The following is a 22123-nucleotide window of genomic DNA, read 5'->3' as shown; positions in this document are numbered from 1 at the left end:
CAATGTATATATCTTTAATCCTCTTTTGTAAATATATTTCTCCCTGTTACAAAATTATATGCCAAAATTTAAAAACCTTGAACAATTCACAAATTCCGTAGAATGTTCACAACAGCGCGGTGCGCTATAATTAGACAAAGGCTTTATTGATGTGGCCATAATTACTTGCGCAACAAAATTATGCAAGGTGTTTTAATGGTTTTGAAAGCTGAGGTAGTGTAGAATAGGTGGAAAAAGTTTAAACAATGTGAAAACTGTTTTTGTTTTCCTAAAAATTTTCAATGTTCGCTGTTTTCTGTAAATTAGCGCGATCGTATCTCTGTATCCAAATGTCATAAAAATATGAGCTTTAGCTGTTTGCGGATATATATGCTGAGAACATATTGTGGAATTTTTGCTGCTCTACCATGAACCTTTTCTGAAATAAAGGCCTGCAAATTAGGAAAATTTTCGTTTCCGATGTTTAGAATTTTTATAAAAACATCTACTCGTACCCGAAAAGCGAACATTAACTGAATACAAATAAAAACATGTATATATTTAGTCGGATAATTGGATAATTTTCAGCTAGCTAACTTGAGCATAATTTGTATAATGTATAACCAAAGTTGGCCAGAATAGAAGAGAAGCTCGGAACTCCGCCTCTTTGACATTATTAATCAGTCATCACGCAACAGTATATAATATTTTGAAGTAAATATGAAAGGTCGAACGACCATCCTTTGTTCGATCATAGGTGGCGAAAGGGAGGGGACGCGCGCATTTGTCGATGCACCAGCTGTATGGATTTACGCAAGAATGTGGATGGTAGATGGGGAGGCTTTCTATTTTTTTAGAAAATGTTTGTCCGTGGTTGGCTTGAAGAAACAATGCGTTTGCGAACACACAAAACAAAACTATTTATTAGAACTCGACTCGAGCGGTGCGCGCTGGCGGCCGCTCATCGGCACGGTCCGAAGTCACGGCTGGCCGGTGCAAGCAGAAGAGGGCTGGGTAAAGGAGGAATGGAATGTTGAGAGGGTCGTTGGTCCTTCGTTCCCACGCGCAGCCCTTGCGAACACAACACCGCGGCGGGAATCACGCGCTGGTTGAGCGGGTCGTTGTTCCCCCTCGCCTACGCGTCTACGTGCAAGACACAACAGACAGCATCCCCAGCTGCGCTGCTGTGCGGCCTCCTCCCGAAGCGTTCATTTCAGAGCTTGTTGGAGACGCTACAAGGCTTGTGACAGCTTCTTAAACCTTTCTTTAATTTCTTCCCTCATTAATTTTCGTTTTCATTGTGCTGTGCATAATTTTCTCTTGCGCCTATACGTGTCCATTTGCTCCGGTTGGTGCTTGCTACATATCAGTGAATAGCTGAGCTGTGAAATGTCGCCGGAGTACGGATTACAGCAACGGCGGGATACCATCGGCATTATCGGACTCAGTGAACGCCGTCATCTTAGACCGTGAGTATATATCTTTGCAGCATGCTATTGCTTCATAATTGGTTCTATATAATCTCCTACCAGTCCCAAATGTTCTCTTTCCTTATTCTCCTCGAAACAACTGCGCGAAGCATGACTTCAAGAACTAAGCGAATTTTCGTCCGGGTTACATGCAAGCAAGTGCGTGGACTTATTTGCTGGCTGCGATATGAATAGCATTTGCGCCGAAAATAGAGGAGCCGTGCGTAACAGGTGTGTATGCACCAACACGTGACAGAACACTGCAGGCAGCCATTTGCGCAGTTTTTTGACTGTGCAGCGCGCCGCAATCAATTAGTAACCAGATACTATGCGCCCGGCTTTGTACATATATTTTGGACAGCGTCTTTTCTGCGCGCAGGAAGCCATGTTCACACAGTTTCTGGATTTTGTTAAGAGTTAAGGGCAGTTTTTTGTTTTCAGATGTACAGACGAAGTTTTGAAAACTGTTCGTGCCGTCTGTGCAAGCGAATTTTACAGTGGGGCAGACATGTGCGTGATGCCGCTTGATGACTAGGCTATAATTAAGTCATAATGAACCTCCACTTTTATAATGGTTAATATCATATTGAGGAATTGAAAGCCGTGAACAGCGCAAGTGAGCCCCTTTTCAAAATTTTCTTAATCGACGCCCCCCTTCTGAGCACGTGCCTTCAGGTGAGGGCGTTATCAGAAAGCGGCGACAATAGGAGAGCGATTTCGCAGACGCGCTTCGAGGGCGGGGGAAAATAACAATACAAGCAAAAAGGCACATCAGCCGTGTGTGCACTGCGTCCCTGTCACTGCAAAGTAAACAACGTGCACGCGGGACACAATGTACAAAACATTGACGGCCGGTATGAGGCAACCATATCGTCCGAAATATATTGCTCGCGAAGCGCTTGATGACGGCGCGTTTTCAGGCGAAATGGGACAGGACGTCAGGTCCGCCTGTTCGGCAATTACAGCTCTTTGTACCTCACGTGCCGTACCGTATGCATGAAGTGCACGCCATAGCCATCGTGCAAGAATGTTGAAACCGAAGCAGCGATCCACGTATTCTAATTCTATAGGAAATCATTTGGGAGTAGAAAAGAGCAACTTAATATGATGTGCATGGTTCTTTAATGAACGATATGTATAAATGGACGGTTGAATAGTTACAGTAATGGAGTGTTCCGCTAGAATTGTTTACGGCCGTGACCGCAATAAACATTACTCATATTGCTCTTAGCTTTAAGCTCTGGCATTGATAAGCCTATCTAAAGAACCGACTGGCAGTGACAGGTTGTTTACAGCTGTTGATCAAAAGGTAGGCCATCATGCTATTATTGCAGGCATATTTGCTTCTTTTTGTACCTCTGTTTACTAAAACTTAATTTTGTTCCCCATTCCTAGGGACGCTGCACCTCTTACAACACTCACTGTTCAGTCGCTTTTACTCAAGTATACAAAAAGGAGGAAATGCGCATGCACTCATAGGATAGCCTGTCTTTCCGTTAACAGCTGCAAATAACACGCCACTGCTCCTCGGTACCTTGGATGAAGTTTTCAATGGGGTTACCTGAGATGCCTAGCAATTGCTGTAATATTTATACCAATCACTGCAGTGAAACAGAAAGCTAACACTGCATCACTTTAACTGCTGCATGCACCTATAAACGTGCCTTAATTTATTGCCTATTCTTATAGACGCAGGACCTCTTAGTTAGGGCTTTGTTCAGTAAGCAACCGTCTTTCATTGCTTCAATTTCTATCTCTCCACCACTTTCTTGTTGCTCTGGGTGTGATCATTTGATTTCATTGTTAAAATCATATTGTTTTATCATGTGTGAATGATTTAGCCTGCACATACATGCTTTCATTTTTTTAGATGCGCATCGGGAGCGTTTTCTACGTAGAAGTGGATCGATTGAGTTGTATCACTGGTGCGAAAGCCGACAACCCCCAGAAGATATGTGTCCTGTGGTTGGAAGGGAAATAAAGAAGAAAATCAGCGGAAAAGCCTGCCTAAAAAAAGGTAGCACTGCATCACTGTAACTGCTGCATGCACCCTTAAATATGCCTTATTTTTATTGCCTATTCTTATAGACGGTGGACCTCTTGCTATTGGCTTTTTGCAGAAAGCAACCGCCTTTCATTGCTTCAATTCCTATCTCTCCACCACTTTTTTGTTACTTCGAGTGTGATCCTTTGATTTTATTGTTCAAATCATATTATTAAATCGCCGGTGAATGATTTCGCCTACACATACATGCTTTCATTTTTTTTAGGTGCGCATCGAGAGTGTTTTCTACGTATAAATGGATCGATTAAGTTGTATCACTGGTGCGAAAACCAACAGTTCGGTACCCCCAGAAGATTTGTGTCTTGTGGGTGGCAGGGGTATAAAGAAGAGGATAATCAGTGGAAAAGCCTGCCTAAAAACTTACAAAGATGGCGCAAAAGCGAAATGCTGATCAGGGTTAGAGTCTGATTACTTCTGTTATCCCATTTCACTTGCTAGGTGATGTGACATATATGAAGCACCTTAGTATAATTTGTGGTATACTCACTGAAAATTGTGTAGACATTAACTTTTTTCTCGTTCAATTATTTTCAGTGACGCACGAATTGGAATAAAACGAAGTCATCCACACGTCTAATGCCCATAGACATTAGATGCGTGGATGAGCTCATTAATTGTGTTCCTATGTGAGCATGCAATAGTTTGTCGAATATATTAATATGTTAAAAGTTGATTTTTTTACTGTTAACCGGAGTAATACATATGCTCCATATCATAGCATTATTCGCCTGTAGTTTGTATCTGCTCTTTCCTAAATTGTATTCTACAAAGTATACGTGTGTCATCTCGTACGTCTATTTAACTAGCGAACAATTTGCAATCGAATCCCTTTTGTGATGTTTCAGCTACAAATAATGTATGACAGTTGTGACAATATAGGTAGCTTTAGGTATAACATATAGCGCGAAAATCTTTAATATATGCGATGATATTTTTATTCACCGCATTGGCTAAACCAGCCTGTTGAAGAGACGAAATGAAAACAAATATGGATGTCTTCGGACAGGAACGGTAATCGTGGTGCCATGACCATTTTTTTAATTAAATTTTCATATGTCGTGGGCTAATGTCTCGACACAAAGGAATGACCCTTAGGTTTGCCAGATGCGGCGTAGTATTCTCGAAAAAAAAAAAAACGCCTATCACTAAAGCTGGAAAACGCCGTTTTTGTCGTTTCAAAAAGTTGCAGGTTTGGAGGCCGGCTGGTTGCGTATAATTTTGTCATCCACTGTTTTTTACTCACCGCATTTGGGTAACGTTTACTTGTATAAGAAGTATTAAAAGTGTGTTTTATTGATGCAGTTGATTTAGTAAAAAATCGCAAACTTTGCTTCAAGAACAACGCGCTACAAAAATGTTAATGTTCAACCTTACATACTGGCGTGACGCATTGCGTTGTTTGCACTAAAATATTCTGTGTTTATTACGCAGGTCATATTGTTAATTTAAGGCAGAATTTGGAGCTCTAAGCTGCTATGTGTGTTCTCTGTAATGCCACCAAAAGTATTATGCTGGAAAGCGATTTGCTTAAGATTGTAATTATAAAAATTACACATTGAAAAATCATCTTCAAAAATATAGTATTGTTAGTGGTGGTCACAGCTGACAAATGGAATAATATATTAATAACCTAGATTAATACTATTGCACCTAGCAATAAAGAAGAATGCAGGACAGAGAAAAAGTTCAGCCTTAACTTGCGTTCTGCCATGAAATTGACAGAAATAGTGAATTAATACCATTTTAAGCTATATTAAGTATTTGTCCCAGAAGCAGAAAAACGGTGTTAAGCGCTGACAATGTTTTAAATTTTACTTAAGGTAAAATGTAACTAAATTAAGCAAATACTAAATTGAAGTTTTGATGCCTATTCCATAAGGGGGAGCCATATAAGCACATCTATAGAACAAAAACAAGCATTTTTATATTTCTAATATTACATTTTGCAGAATTCAATATATTTACTGACTCAAATTAACAAAGTACTTTGCATTGTTTCCACAGATTTTGATAAAAATTGATGTTGCGGCCGTTTCTTCCATTCTAATCAGTTTTCCTTATTTTACCATTTTCTTACTTTTGTCCAATTTCAAAATAATATGCAGATACACACACAAATCTAGAGCTTCAAATTTTTTCAGAAATAAAGAATGGAACCTAGATAATGTAGAAAAATAGTTTCTGTGCCAAGATATTATTGAATCTTGCAAGAATGCAGGCTGAGTTTGGCCATTATCAGCACAAGCCCTCGGTTTAATATTTAATGTTATATTTTTAAACAGTATAACGCAACACTTTTTAGTCCGTGATATTTTTGAGGTACTGAAGATTTTTGAGAGGGATTTGAATGAAAATCGAAGATGATCTTTTTTTAATTGCAGCAAATTTGCCCTTTACTGCTGTTTTCGAATTCTGAGCAATTTTGATGCGTTGTGGAGAACACACCTAGTGGTCTGGAGCTCCAGATACTGCCTGGAATTAAGAACATGCGTCAGGAAGTGAAAACATATTTAGTGCAACCAACCTAATGCATCATATGCCAGTACATAAGGTTAAAAATGAATATTTTTGCAGCGTATCGCTCCTGAAGAAAAGTTTGCGATTTTTTAATAACACAACTGCAAAAACAAAAAAGGTTTCTAATAGTGTTTGTAAATATAAAACCTGCATATATTTAGTGAGTAAAAAAGAGCAGATGACAAAATCACGGTATTCAAACTTGCAACATTTTGAAATGGCAAAAACAGCGTTTTCTACCTCTAGAGATATACCATACAATTGTTTTTTTTTTTTCGAGAAAACTACGCGTATCTTGAAAAACTAAAGTTAATTCTTTTGTGTCTAGATACTTGCCCACCACATATAAGAATTTAATTGGAAACGAAAGATGGCCATGGGACCTCGATTATGTTTCTTATCTAAGGCACCCATAATACGCTGTGAGAAAGCCAATATCAAGGGCTTTTTTTAATATTCCATATTTCGAACGGTTGTGCCATCTAAGAAAATTAGAAAGCTAGGCACACCTTAGGTGTAGCCAGCCCTCACTTTCTGTTACAGCTGCATTTGCTAAGCTGAATTAATGCGTTGATTACTTTATTTTAGCCACGAATATAGCGCTATTACGTGTCAATTTTAAAGAAAGGCCGCAGTGACGCGATTCCTGTAGAATCTGTAAGTGAAATCTGTAAACCTTACAAATCTACCCATATATATGATCTCTTGCAGGTTTTATTCAAGCTACATTACACCTGCTGCGCCCCATAGCTTGAGCCAAGGGTTATAAATAAACCATTAGAAACAGACGATGGAAACCGGTGGTGCATTACTGGCAGCCACTTAGGACAGCGCAGAAAATTTTTATTTTGTACGTGGGGAAGTGAGGTTATTCGCTTCAAGTACTAAATATTCACTTTAGACAATAAATAGGACTTACAGAGTCGGTGAGCACGTTCGGAAACCCCTGTTTCAATATTTGCTGTTAGAAACCTCATGTGTACCTTTTTTTTCAGCTGTAGATAAATTCCGGGTTATGTAGATACCGAAACCGTTACCAGCCTATTCGCGCACCTCAACTGTGCTGCTCACAACATGATTTTGAGCGGACAAAATAACCTGCCGCTAAGATTGCTAGCCCCATGCATGAGTAAGGGTGATATGCTGGCGATGGAAGGCTCGAGTTACAATGAGCGCGCCGAACTTTGCAATGCGGATAATGACTACAAAGCGGTAAGGATATAAATGAGTTTAACAGTATTTTTCAGCTGTAAAATACAAATACAGTCTTGTTGGACGATGTGCTGGCGCGGACGAAGAAACCATAGGCAACTTGTAGGTATAACGCTACACAGGGCTGTCGAGCCAAGCCAAGTCCTCAATTGTATTGTCCGGGAATCAGATTTCTGTATTTTCGTGGTTTCCTATTGTATCTGGCGTTCAAAATGCAGACGTGAGGGTTCTTTGTCACAAATAATCAAACGTGGATTGTGCCGGTACTCTTCAAAGTAGCAACACCATTTATTGTGTAAGTCATTAATCAGTAATTTAGGTAAATAATGTCAATAAGGATTCCAAACAAAACCTTTTCTGCGGCGCTCAAGGTAGCTTCCAGCAATATATATCTGGTTTCCTTTGCCTGCCTCCGAAATGTTTTTTTTTTATCCCTTGGATCAAATTTGCTTGGACAAGCAGTATATGTGTAAAATGATGCACCTGTGAGCTACCCGTTTAAGTGAGCTCCCGTTTAAGTGAACTACCCACAAAACCAGTCAAAAGCGTATATCAGCTAACCAGCGGCCAGTGCAGCAGTCGTGGGCTTAGATCGCTTGTGTATATTATATCTTGCCATTTAAAAAAATGAAAATGGTCGCCGAACATTCTCTTGGTAACGATTATTAGTATAGACTGTTTGCACATCGCAGAAAGCGTAGGAGCGGCAAAAAACTAGCGCGCCAGTCATATGCGGAGACAGCCGATAATCAAGCACTAATTCCTAGTGTGGGATGAAACACTGGCTGTCTCAGCCGTATTGCTGTGGAGGCGATCAAAATGCAACAGGTCACATGCTATGCAATGTATGTGCGTCTTTCATCCTAATAAACCCAAGGCAGCTGAAACTAGTCTGGAACTCATCAGTATAGTGTCTCTCATTGACCATAAATTTCGGTACATGAATCCTGGAATTTTCTACATCTTCCTAAAATAATGCGCGCGATTTTATATGCCTCGTAATAGTGTTGTAAATTTTGTTTCCTCATTGTTTTTGTGCAGGTGCCATTTGCGAAAAAGTTGGGGTGGACGATTTGGAGGCACACGCATTTATTCGAAGGTGGCTGCCTGGTTCCTGTGACAGGAGGGGTGGAAGAAAAAGGCGTTATGCTGAAACCTCTCCTGGCGAACCAGGCATGCCACCTGTGAATGCAATTGCAGGGTCAGCCCCCTCACTACGCCTATGAGTGTGCCCTTCAGCTCCCTGGCCCCGTCCACTTCCCGAGAGCCCGCCCTGCCCTGACCAACCCTGCCACTGCCCCGCTAACTGCTGCTGTGTGTGCCCTCAGCGCTGGCTAGTAACAACGGCCGTCTATAGTAACAATTGCAATAAATATTATCTTTTTGTGAACCATGCCCTTGTTTTGTGAATATCTACTGGCTGCACATGAGCAACAATTTGAATTTATATGGCCACTCCTATTTGAAAGGCCATTATTGTCCCAGCAAGTTCGATGTGCTGTCACGAATATGGCTAGAATGAAAAAGGCTGCATTTTCTGGCCTGCACAGGCAGTGCCACAAAATGTGTAATCTTGACATCATCAATGGCACATGAATGGAGTAGCCGGTGTACCCATAAACCATTGGATTAATATTGGTATCGACAATATGCGGCATGAATGGAGTAGCCAGTGCACCTGCAATGGCTAACCATTGGTATGATATTGACATTGACAATGGGCCATCAATGGAATAGCTGGTATTAAACAAATATTGGTAATACAATGATGGTATAATGCTGGACAGTATTGGCAAGAATCATGGTGCATGAATGGAAAGTCTAATATTGTGCCTACATTGGTGGCTCCAGCTTGGTTGAACACTGGACCAATCTTGGAACGAAAGATGGGCCAAGAATGGAGAATGTAGTAAAATGCCCAAATGCCAATATCAGTCCAATATTGATGCCATTCTTTTCCAGTGATGAACCATTGTTGGACCAATGCTGGTGTGCTGCTTGGGGAACTGCGTTTCAAGTTTGCACATAGCGGCTAAAACGAATCGCAACAAGATAATACACACAAAGCCACAGGCACTTTTAGGCATGATGTGAAAAACAGCGTCATCCAGCTTGGGAGGGTTAGGCGCAGAACTGCGATTCAAGTTTGCACATAGCGGCTAAAACGAATCGCAACACGTTAATAAACACAAAGCCTAACATGCACTTTTAGGCATGATGTGCAAGTTAGCGTCACTCAAGCTTGCGCGCGTTAGGCTCGGAACTGCGATTCAAGTTTGCCATAGCGGCTAAAACGAATCGCAACATGATAATACAAACAAAGCCTTATAGGCACTTTCAGGCATGATGTGCAAAACGGGGTCATCCAGCGTGCGCGGGATAGGCGCAGAACTGCGATTCAAGTTTGCACGTAGCAGCTAGAACGAATCGCAACAAGTTAATACACACAAAGCCTTCAAGGCACTTTTAGGCTTGATGTGCAAAACGCGGTCATCCAGCTTGCGCGGGTTAGGCCCAGAACTGCGATTCAAGTTTGCACTTAGCGGCTAAAGCGAATCGCAACAAGATAATACACACAAAGCCTTACAGGCACTTTTAGGCATGATGTGAAAAACGGCGTCATCCAGCTTGGGCGGGTTAGGCGCAGAACTGCGATTCAAGTTTGCACATAGCGGCTCAAACGAATCGCAACACGTTAATACACACAAAGCCGTACAGGCACTTTTAGGCATGATGTGCAAAATGCTGTCATCCAGCTTGCGCGGGTTAGGCTCAGAACTGAGATTCAATTTCGCACATAGCGGCTAAAATGAATCGCAACAAGTTAATACACACAAAGCCATACAGGCACTTTTAGGCATGATGTGAAAAACGCTGTCATCCAGCTTGCGCGGGTTAGGCTCAGAACTGCGATTCAATTTTGCACATAGCGGCTAAAACGAATCGCATTAAGTTAATACACACAAAGCCTTACAGGCACTTTCAGACATGATGTGCAAATAGGCGTCACTCAAGCTTGAGCACGTCACGCTCAGAACAGCTATTCAAGGTTGCCCATAGCGGCGAAAACGAATCGCAACAAGTTAATACACACAAAGCCTTACAGGCACTTTTAGGCATGATATGCAAAACACGGTCATCCAGCTAGCGCGGGTCAGGCTCAGAACTGCGATTCAAGTTTGCACATAGCGGCTAAAACGAATCGCTACAAGTTAATACACACAAAGCTTTACAGGCACTTCTAGGCATGATGTACAAAACGCGGTCATCCAGCTTGCGCGGGCTAGGCTCAGAACTGCGATTCAAGTTTGCACGTAGCGGCTAGAACGCCACTTCTTACAGGCACTTCTAGGCATGATGTACAAAACACGGTCATCCAGCTTGCGCGGGCTAGGCTCAGAACTGCGATTCAAGTTTGCACGTAGCGGCTAGAACGAATCGCAACAAGTTAATACACACAAAGCCTTACAGGCACTTTTAGGCATGATGTACAAAACGCGGTCATCCAGCTTGCGCGGGCTAGGCTCAGAACTGCGATTCAAGTTTGCACGTAGCGGCTAGAACGATTCGCAACAAGTTAATGCTCACAGCCTTACAGGCACTTTTAGGCTTGATGTGCAAAACGCGGTCATCCAGCTTGCGCGGGTTAGGCTCAGAACTGCGATCCAAGTTTCCACGTAGCGGCTCGAACGAATCGCAACAAGTTAATACACACAAAGCCTTACAGGCACTTTTAGGCTTGATGTGCAAAACGCTGTCATCCAGCTTGCGCGGGTTAGGCTCAGAACTGTGATTCAAGTTTGCACATAGCGGCTAAAGCGAATCGCAACAAGATAATACGCACAAAGCCTTACAGGCACTTTTAGGCATGATGTGCAAAACGCGGTCATCCAGCTTGCGCGGGTTAGGCTCAGAACTGCGATTCAAGTTTGCACAAAGCGGCTAAAACTAATCGCTGCAAGTTAATACACACAAAGCTTTACAGGCACTTTTACGCATGATGTACAAAACGCGGTCATCCAGCTTGCGCGGGCTAGGCTCAGAACTGCGATTCAAGTTTGCACGTAGCGGCTAGAAGGAATCGCAACAAGTTAATACACACAGCCTTACAGGCACTTTTAGGCTTGATGTGCAAAACGCGGTCATCCAGCTTGCGCGGGTTAGGCTCAGAACTGTGATTCAAGTTTGCACATAGCGGCTAAAGCGAATCGCAACAAGATAATACGCACAAAGCCTTACAGGCACTTTTAGGCACGATGTGAAAAACGGCGTCATCCAGCTTGCGCGGGTTCGCCGCAGAACTGCGATTCAAGTTTGCACATAGCGGCTAAAGCCAATCGCAAGAAGTTAATAGACACAAAGACTTACAGGCATTTCTGTGCTTAATGTGCAAAACGCGGTCATCCAGCTTGCGCGGGTTAGGCTCTGAACTGCGATTCAATTTCGCACATAGCGGCTAAAACGAATCGAAACACGTTAATAAACACAAAGCCTAACAGGCACTTTTAGGCATGATGTGAAAAACGCTGTCATCCAGCTTGCGACGGTTAGGCTCAGAACTGCGTTTCAAGTTTGCACATAGCGGCTAAAACGAATCGCAACAAGATAATACACACAAAGCCACAGGCACTTTTAGGCATGATGTGAAAAACGGCGTCATCCACCTTGCGCGGGTTCGGCGCAGAACTGCGATTCAAGTTTGCACATAGCGGCTAAAACGAATCGCAACACGTTAATAAACACAAAGCCTAACAGGCACTTTTAGGCATGATGTGCAAGTTAGCGTCACTCAAGCTTGCGCGCGTTAGGCTCGGAACTGCGATTCAAGTTTGCCATAGCGGCTAAAACGAATCGCAACATGATAATACAAACAAAGCCTTATAGGCACTTTCAGGCATGATGTGCAAAACGAGGTCATCCAGCGTGCGCGGGATAGGCGCAGAACTGCGATTCAAGTTTCCACGTAGCGGCTCTTACGAATCGCAACAAGTTAATACACACAAAGCCTTACAGGCACTTTTAGGCTTGATGTGCAAAACGCTGTCATCCAGCTTGCGCGGGTTAGGCTCAGAACTGTGATTCAAGTTTGCACATAGCGGCTAAAGCGAATCGCAACAAGATAATACGCACAAAGCCTTACAGGCACTTTTAGGCATGATGTGCAAAACGCGGTCATCCAGCTTGCGCGGGTTAGGCTCAGAACTGCGATTCAAGTTCGCACATAGCGGCTAAAACGCTATGTGCGAACCGCGCAAGTTGGATGACGCCGTTTTGCACATCATGCCTAAAAGTGCCTGTAAGGCTTTGTGTGTATTAACTTGTTGCGATTCCCTTCAGCCGCTATGTGCACACTTGAAAAGCAGTTCTGAGCCTAACCCGTGCAAGCTGGATGACCGCCGTTTGCACATCAAGCCTAAAAGCACCTGTAAGGCTTTGTGTGTATTAACATGTTGCGATTCATTTTAGCCGCTATGTGCTAACTTGAATCGCAGTTCTGAGCCTAACCCGCGCAAGCCGGATGACAGCGTTTTGCACATTCATTCCTAAATGTGCCTGTAAGGCTTTGTGTGTATTAACTTGTTGCGATTCGCTTTAGCCTCTATGTGCAGACTGAAACGCAGTTCTGAGCCTAACCCGCGCAAGCTGGATGACCGCGTTTCGAACATCAAGCCTAAAAGTGCCTGTAACGCTTTGTGTGTATTAACTCTGCGATTCGTTTTAGCCGCTACGCGCAAACTTGAATCGCAGTTCTGAGCCTAACCCGCGCAAGCTGGATGACCCCGTTTTGCACATCATGCCTAAATGTGCCTGTAAGGCTTTGTGTGTATTAACTTGTTGCGATTCGTTTTAGCCGCTATGTGCAAACTTGAATCGCAGTTCTGAGCCTAACCCGCGCAAGCTTGATGACCGCGGCTTGCACATCAAGCCTTAAAGTGCCTGTAATTCTTTGTTTGTATTAACGTGTTGCGATTCGTTTTAGCCAATATGTGCGAACTTGAATCGCAGTTCTGAGCCTAACCCGCGCAACCTGGATGACTGCGTTTTGCACATTCATGGCTTAAAGTGCCTGTAAGGCTTTGTGTGTATTAACGTGTTGCGATTCGCTTTAGCCGCTATGTGCAGACTTGAAACGCAGTTTTGAGCCTAATCCGCGCAAACTTGAGTGACGCCTATTTGCACATCATGCCTAAAAGTGCCTGTAAGGCGTTGTGTGTATTAACTTGTTGCGATTCGTTTTAGCCGCTATGGGCAAACTTTAATCGCAGTTCTGCGCCGAACCCGCGCAAGCTGGATGATGCCGTTTTTCACATCATGCCTAAAAGTGCCTGTAAGGCTTTGTGTGTATTATCTTGTTGCGATTCGCTTTAGCCGCTATGTGCAAACTTGAATCGCAGTTCCGAGCCTAACCCGCGCAAGCTGGATGACCGCGTTTTTCACATAATGCCTAAAAGTGCCTGTAAGGCTTTGTGTGTATAATCTTGTTGCGATTCGCTTTAGCCGCTATGTGCAAACTTGAATCGCAGTTCTGAGCCTAACCCGCGCAAGCTTGAGTGACGCCTATTTGCACATCATGCTTAAAAGTGCCTGTAAGGCTTTGTGTGTTCCGACTCGTTTTAGCAGCTATATGCGAACTTGAATCGCAGTTCTGCGAATTACCCGCGCACGCTGGATGACCCCGTTTTGCAAATCATGCCTAAAAGTGCCTGTAAGGCTTTGTTTGTACTAGCATGCTGCGATTCGTTTTAGCCGCTATGGCAAACTTGAATCGCAGTTCTGAGCCTAACCCGCGCACGCTTGAGTGAAGCCTACTTGCACATGATGCCTAATGTGCCTGTAAGGCGTTGTGTGTATTAACTTGTTGCGATTCGTTTGAGCCGCTACGTGCAAACTTGAATCGCAGTTCTGCGCCTAACCCGCCCAAGCTGGATAACGCCGTTTTGCACATCATGCCTCAAAGTGCCTGTAAGGCGTTGTGTGTATTAACTTGTTCCGATTCGTTTTAGCCGCTATGGGCAAACTTGAATCGCACTTCTGAGCCTAACCCGCGGAAGCTGGATGACCGCGTTTTGCACATCATACCTAAAAGTGCCTGTTAGGTGTGTTTATTAACTTGTTGCGATTCGTTTTAGCCGCTATGGGCAAACTTGAATAGCAGTTTTGAGCCTGACGCGCTCAAGCTTGAGTGACGCCTATTTGCACATCATGCCTAAAAGTGCCGTAAGGCTTTGTGTGTATTAACTTGTTGCGATTCGTTTTAGCCGCTATGTGCGAACTTGAATCGCAGTTCTGAGCCTAACCCGCGCAAGCTGGATGACCGCGTTTTGCACATCATGCCTATATGTGCCTGTAAGGCTTTGTGTGTACTAACTTGTTGCGATTCCTTTTCGCCGCTATGGGCAAACTTGAATAGCAGTTCTGAGCCTGACGCGCTCAAATTTGAGTGACGCCTATTTGCACATCATGCCTAAAAGTGCCTGTAAGGCTTTGTGTGTATTAACTTGTTGCGATTCGTTTTAGCCGCTATGTGCGAACTTGAATCGCAGTTCTGAGCCTAACCCCGCAAGCTGGATGACCCCGTTTTGCCTGTAAGGCTTTGTTTGTATTAACTTGTTGCGAGTCGCTTTAGCCGCTATGTACAAACTTGAATTGCAGTTCTGAGCCTAACCCGCGCAAGCTGGATGACAGCGTTTTGCACATTCATGCCTAAAAGTGCCTGTAAGGCTTTGTGTGTATTAACGTGTTGCGATTCGTTTTAGCCGCTAGGTGCGAACTTGAATCGCAGTTCTGAGCCTTAACCGCGCAAGCTGGATGACGCAGTTTTGCACATCATGCCTAAAAGTGCCTGTAAGGCTTTGTGTGTATTAACTTGTTGCGATTCGCTTCAGCCGCTATGTGCACGCTTGAAAAGCAGTTCTGAGCCTAACCCGCGCAAGCTGGATGACCGCCGTTTGCACATCAAGCCTAAAAGTACCTGTAAGGCTTTGTGTGTATTAACATGTTGCGATTCATTTTAGCCGCTATGTGCGAATTTGAATCGCAGTTCTGAGCCTAACCCGCGCAAGCCGGATGACAGCGTTTTGCACATTCATTCCTAAAAGTGCCTGTAAGGCTTTGTGTGTATTAACTTGTTTCGATTCGCTTTAGCCGCTACGTGCAGACTGAAACGCAGTTCTGAGCCTAACCCGCGCAAGCTGGATAACCGCGTTTTGCACATTCATTCCTAAAAGTGCCTGTAAGGCTTTGTGTGTATTAACTTGTTGCGATTCGCTTTAGCCGCTATGTGCAGACTGAAACGCAGTTCTGAGCCTAACCCGCGCAAGCTGGATGACCCCGTTTTGCACATCATGCCTAAATGTGCCTGTAAGGCTTTGTGTGTATTAACTTGTTGCGATTCGTTTTAGCCGCTATGTGCAAACTTGAATCGCAGTTCTGAGCCTAACCCGCGCAAGCTGCATGACCGCGTTTTGCACATCATTCCTAAAAGTGTCTGTAAGGCTTTGTGTGTATTAACGTGTTGCGATTCGTTTTAGCCGCTATGTGCGAACTTGAATCGCAGTTCTGAGCCTTAACCGCGCAAGCTGGATGACCCCGTTTTGCGCATCATGCCTAAACGTGCCTGTAAGGCTTTGTGTTTATTAACGTGTTGCGATTCGTTTTAGCCGCTTTGTGCGAACTTGAATCGCAGTTCTGAGCCTAACCTGCGCAAGCTGGATGACCGCGTTTTTAACATCAAGCCTAAAAGTGCCTGTAAGGCTTTGTGTGTATTAACTTTTTGCGATTCGTTTTATCTCCTACGTGCAAACTTGAATCGAAGTTCTGAGCCTAACCCGCGCAAGCTTGATGACCGCGGCTTGCACATCAAGCCTTAAAGTGCCTGTAAGGCTTTGTGTGTATTAACGTGTTGCGATTCGTTTTAGCCAATATGTGCGAACTTGAATCGCAGTTCTGAGCCTAACCCGCGCAACCTGGATGACCGCGTTTTGCACATTCATGCCTTAAAGTGAATTTAAGGCTTTGTGTGTATTAACGTGTTGCGATTCGTTTTAGCCGCTAGGTGCGAACTTGATCGCAGTTCTGAGCCTAAACCGCGTAAGCTGGATGATGCCGTTTTGCACATCATGCCTAAAAGTGCCTGTAAGGCTTTGTGTGTATTAACTTGTTGCGATTCGCTTTAGCCGCTATGTGCAGACTTGAAACGCAGTTCTGAGCCTAATCCGCGCAAACTTGAGTGACGCCTATTTGCACATCATGCCTAAAGGTGCCTGTAAGGCTTTGTGTGTATTAACTTGTTGCGATTCGTTTTAGCCGCTATGGGCAAACTTGAATCGCAGTTCTGCGCCGAACCCGCGCAAGCTGGATGATGCCGTTTTTCACATCATGCCTAAAAGTGCCTGTAACGCTTTGTGTGTATTATCTTGTGGCGATTCGCTTTAGCCGCTATGTGCAAACTTGAATCGCAGTTCCGAGCCTAACCCGCGCAAGCTGGATGACCGCGTTTTTCACATCATGCCTAAAAGTGCCTGTAAGGCTTTGTGTGTATAATGTTGCGATTCGCTTTAGCCGCTATGTGCAAACTTGAATCGCAGTTCTGAGCCTAACCCGCGCAAGCTTGAGTGACGCCTATTTGCACATCATGCTTAAAAGTGCCAGTAAGGCTTTGTGTGTTCCTATTCGTTTTAGCAGCTATATGCGAACTTGAATCGCAGATCTGCGAATTACCCGCGCACGCTGGATGACCCCGTTTTGCAAATCATGCCTAAAAGTGCCTGTAAGGCTTTGTTTGTATTAGCATGATGCGATTCGTTTTAGCCGCTATGGCAAACTTGAATCGCAGTTCTGAGCCTAACCCGCGCAAGCTTGAGTGAAGCCTACTTGCACATGATGCCTAATGTGCCTGTAAGGCGTTGTGTGTATTAACTTGTTGCGATTCGTTTGAGCCGCTACGTGCAAACTTGAATCGCAGTTCTGCGCCTAACCCGCTCAAGCTGGATGACGCCGTTTTGCACATCATGCCTTAAAGTGCCTGTAAGGCGATGTGTGTATTAACTTGTTCCGATTCGTTTTAGCCGCTATGGGCAAACTTGAATCGCAGTTCTGAGCCTAACCCGCGGAAGATGGATGACCGCGTTTTGCACATCATACCTAAAAGTGCCTGTTAGGCTTTGTGTTTATTAACGTGTTGCGATTCGTTTTAGCCGCTATGTGCAAACTTGAATCGCAGTTCTGCGCCGATCCCGCGCAAGATGGATGATGCCGTTTTTCACATCAGGCCTAAAAGTGCCTGTAAGGCAATGTGTGTATTAACTTGTTGCGATTCGTTCGAGCCGCTACGTGCAAACTTGAATCGCAGTTCTGAGCCTAACCCCCGCAAGCTGGATGACCGCGTTTTGCACATCATGCCTAAATGTGCCTGTAAGGCTTTGTGTGTATTAACTTGTTGCGATTCGTTTTCGCCACTATGGGCAAACTTGAATAGCAGTTCTGAGCCTGATGCGCTCAAGCTTGAGTGACGCCTATTTGCACATCATGCCTAAAAGTGCCTGTAAGGCTTTGCGTGTATTAACTTGTTGCGATTCGTTTTAGCCGCTATGTGCGAACTTGAATCGCAGTTCTGTGCCTAACCCGCGCAAGCTGGATGACAGCGTTTTGCACATCATGCCTAAATGTGCCTGTAAGGCTTTGTGTGTATTAACTTGTTGCGATCCGTTTTAGCCGCTATGTGCAAACTTGAATCACAGTTCTGAGCCTAACCCGCGCAAGCTGGATGACCCCGTTTTGCACATCATGCCTAAAAGTGCCTGTAAGGCTTTGTTTGTATTAACTTGTTGTGAGTCGCTTTAGCCGCTATGTGCAAACTTGAATTGCAGTTCTGAGCCTAACCCGCTCAAGCTGGATGACGCCGTTTTGCACATCATGCCTAAAAATGCCTTTAAGGCTTTGTGTGTATTGTTGCGATTCGCTTTAGCCGCTATGTGCAGACTGAAACGCACTTCTGAGCCTAACCCGCGCAAGCTGGATGACAACCGTTCGCACATCAAGCCTAAAAGTGCCTGTAAGGCTTTGTGTGTATTAACATGTTGCGATTCATTTTAGCCGCTATGTGCGAACTTGAATCGCAGTTCTGAGCCTAACCCGCGCAAGCCGGATGACAGCGTTTTGCACATTCATTCCAAAAAGTGCCTGTAAGGCTTTGTGTGTATTAACTTGTTGCGATTCGCTTTAGCCGCTATGTGCTGACTGAAACGCAGTTCTGAGCCTAACCCGCGCAAGCTGGATGACCGCGTTTTGAACATCAAGCCTAAAAGTGCATGTAAGGCTTTGTGTGTATTAACTTGCTGCGATTCGTTTTAGCCGCTATGTGCAAACTTGAATCGCAGTTCTGAGCCTAACCCGCGCAAGCTGGATGACCGCGTTTTGCACATCATTCCTAAAAGTGCCTGTAAGGCTTTGTGTGTACTAACTTGTCGCGATTCGCTTTAGCCGCTATGTGCAGACTTGAAACGCAGTTCTGAGCCTAACCCGCGCAAGCTGGATGACCCCGTTTTGCGCATCATGCCTAACGTGCCTGTAAGGCTTTGTGTTTATTAACGTGTTGCGATTCGTTTTAGCCGCTTTGTGCGAACTTGAATCGCAGTTCTGAGCCTAACCTGCGCAAGCTGGATGACCGCGTTTTGAACATCAAGCCTAAAAGTGCCTGTAAGGCTTTGTGTGTATTAACTTATTGGGATTCGTTTTATCTCCTACGTGCGAACTTGAATCGCAGTTCTGAGCCTAAGCCGCGCAAGCTTGATGACCGCGGCTTGCACATCAAGCCTTAAAGTGCCTGTAAGGCTTTGTGTGTATTAACGTGTTGCGATTCGTTTTAGCCGCTATGTGCGAACTTGAATCGCAGTTCTGAGCCTAACCCGCGCAACCTGGATGACCGCGTTTTGCACATTCATGCCTTAAAGTGCCTGTAAGGCTTTGTGTGTATTAACGTGTTGCCATTCGTTTTAGCCGCTAGGTGCGAACTTGATCGCAGTTCTGAGCCTAAACCGCGTAAGCTGGATGACGCCGTTTTGTACATCATGCCTAAAAGTGCCTGTAAGGCTTTGTGTGTATTAACTTGTTGTGATTCGCTTTAGCCGCTATGTGCAGACTTGAAACGCAGTTCTGAGCCTAATCCGCGCAAGCTGGATGACCGCGGTTTGCACATCAAGCCTAAATGTGCCTGTAAGGCTTTGTGTGTATTAACTTGTTGCGATTCGCTTTCGCCGCTATGGGCAAACTTGAATAGCAGTTTTGAGCCTGACGCGCTCAAGCTTGAGTGACGCCTATTTGCACATCTAGGCCTGTAAGGCTTTGTGTGTATTAACTTGTTGCGATTCGTTTTCGCCGCTAGGTGCGAACTTGAATCGCAGTTCTGAGCCTTAACCGCGCAATCTGGATGACGCCGTTTTGCACATCATGCCTAAAAGTGCCTGTAAGGCTCTGTGTGTATTAACTTGTTGCGACTCGCTTCAGCCGCTATGTGCAGACTTGAAAAGCAGTTCTGAGCCTAACCCGCGCAAGCTGGATGAACGAGTTTTGAACATCAAGCATAAAAGTGCCTGTAAGGCTTTGTGTGTATTAACATGTTGCGATTCGTTTTAGCCGCTATGTGCGAACTTGAATCGCAGTTCTGAGCCTAACCCGCGCAAGCTGGATGACACCGTTTTGCACATCATGCCTAAAAGTGCCTGTAAGGCTTTGTGTGTATTATCTGGTTACGATTCGTTTTCGCCGCTATGGGCAAACTTGAATAGCAGTTTTGAGCCTGACGCGCTCAAGCTTGAGTGACGCCTATTTGCACATCATGCCTAAAAGTGTTTGTAAGGCTTTGTGTGTATTAACTTGTTGCGATTCGTTTTAGCCGCTATGTGCGAACTTGAATCGCAGTTCTGAGCCTAACCCGCGCAAGCTGGATGACCGCGTTTTGCACATCATGCCTAAAAGTGCCTTAAGGCTTTGTGTGTATTAACTTGTTGCGATTCGTTTTCGCCGCTATGGGCAAACTTGAATAGCCGTTCTGAGCCTGACGCGCTCGAGCTTGAGTGACGCCTATTTGCACATCATGCCCAAAAGTGCCTGTAAGGCTTTGTGCGTATTACCTTGTTGCGATTCGTTTTAGCCGCTATGTGCAAACCTGAATCGCAGTTCTGAGCCTAACCCGCGCAAGCTGGATGAAGCCGTTTTGCACATCATGCCTAAAAGTGCCTGCGAGGCTTTGTGTGTATTAACTTGTTGCGATTCGCTTTAGCACCTATGTGCAGACTTGAAACGCAGTTCCGAGCCTAACCCGCGCAAACTGGATGACCGCGGTTTGCACATCAAGCCTAAAAGTGCCTGTAAGGCTTTGTGTTTATTAACGTGTTGCGATTGGTGTTAGCCGCTATGTGCGAACTTGAATCGCAGTTCTGAGCCTAACCCGGGCAAGCTGGATGACCGCGTTTTGCACATCATGCCTAAAAGTGCCTGTTAGGCTTTGTGTTTATTAACATGTTGCGATTGGTGTTAGCCGCTACGTGCGAACTTGGATCGCAGTTCTGAGCCTAACCCGCGCAAGCTGGATGACCGCGTTTTGCAGAATCAAGCCTAAAAGTGCCTGTAAGGCTTTGTGTGTATTAACTTGTTGCGATTCGTTTTAGCCGCTACGTGCAAACTTGAATCGCAATTCTGAACCTAACCCGGGCAAGCTGGATGACCGCATTTTGCACATCATGCCTAAAAGTGTGTAAGGCTTTGTGTGTATTAACTTGTTGCGACTCGTTTTAGCCGCTATGTGCAAACTTGAATCGCAGTTCTGAGCCTAACCCGCGCAAGCTTGAGTGACGCCTATTTGCACATCATGCTTAAAAGTGCCTGTAAGGCTTTGTGTGTTCCGATTCGTTTTAGCAGCTATATGCGAACTTGAATCGCAGTTCTGCGCCTAACCCGCGCAGGCTGGATGACCCCGTTTTGCACATTATGCCTAAAAGTGCCTGTAAGGCGTTGTGTGTATTAACTTGTTGCGATTCGTTTTAGCCGCAATGTGCAAACTTGGTGCAGTAGTTTGGTGCAACAAATTCTGGCCGCGGCGTCGACTTCCCACGAAATGACATTGCTGCACACGCATTACATAGAATCGCAAGGAATTTTTTTTTTCTTAAAAAGAAATTAGTGCTTATTTTTTATGGTTTTACAGCTAGGCTGATCAGAACTGAGAAGCAGCCAACTTTAAGGCCTTGGAGCCGTGAGGGAAAGCATGCAGCGCGTAGGGGGAAAAATGTAAAGCTGACTACAAACACAAAAAGAAAACTGCCGGTCACTTAAAGATAGAGTAAAAGTGCAGCAAGGAAAAGGGAAGCGAAGAAACGGCCGAACATTCACACAACACTGTTCAGCCCGAAGGAGGAGTGGCAAGAATTGGAGGCGCGGCTTGTGCGGTTTTTCAGAGCTGGACTGTCGCACATTTTTCATCTATTGCCTCTTAAAAGAAGGAAACAGCGGAAAATGATGCCGCGCTCACGCAATGCTTTGGTTCTCAGCTGAAATCAAGCTCGGCTGCACTCGTATCTATGTTGCATTCATGCTAAACAGGTCCTTCTACAAGCTGTAAAAAAATGAAACAGGAAATGGCACAGAGACGATAAGACAGAGGGCATCGAAGGCATTTTAGAGTGTTCTATTCATAAAGCAACAAGGTGTGCTTAGTAAGCAGACTTTAATACGAGATAGTATCTTCAGGACCATGTCATCACTAACAACTGATATAGTAAGATTTTGGCCGGTCCCGGTGACTTTACTATAATGGGGTTCTACTGTACTTATCAGTTCGCAAAGAGCACTTCCTGGCAGAAGGGCAGCTCAATACTGTTATGTG

At 44.5% G+C, this 22123-nt stretch overlaps 2 long non-coding RNA genes across 2 annotated transcripts in view; one reads left to right on the top strand and one right to left on the bottom strand.

The window, feature by feature from the left end:
• LOC146194183 (uncharacterized) overlaps nt 1–22123 on the bottom strand; it is a 667843-nt gene that overhangs the window by 614775 nt on the left and 30945 nt on the right. The gene's annotated exons all lie outside the window — the stretch shown is intronic.
• LOC146194184 (uncharacterized) lies at nt 666–8594 on the top strand. The gene is made up of 3 exons (XR_014705431.1): nt 666–1448; nt 3319–3465; nt 8284–8594. It is a non-coding gene; the product is annotated as an uncharacterized LOC146194184 (long non-coding RNA).

The sequence above is a fragment of the Amblyomma maculatum genome, chromosome 3, assembly GCF_055883805.1.
Source record: "Amblyomma maculatum isolate TAMU_Amacu chromosome 3, ASM5588380v1, whole genome shotgun sequence".
NCBI lineage: Eukaryota > Metazoa > Arthropoda > Arachnida > Ixodida > Ixodidae > Amblyomma > Amblyomma maculatum.
Note: the sequence above shows the minus strand (reverse complement) of the source record. Positions and strands in the feature narration are given on the sequence as shown.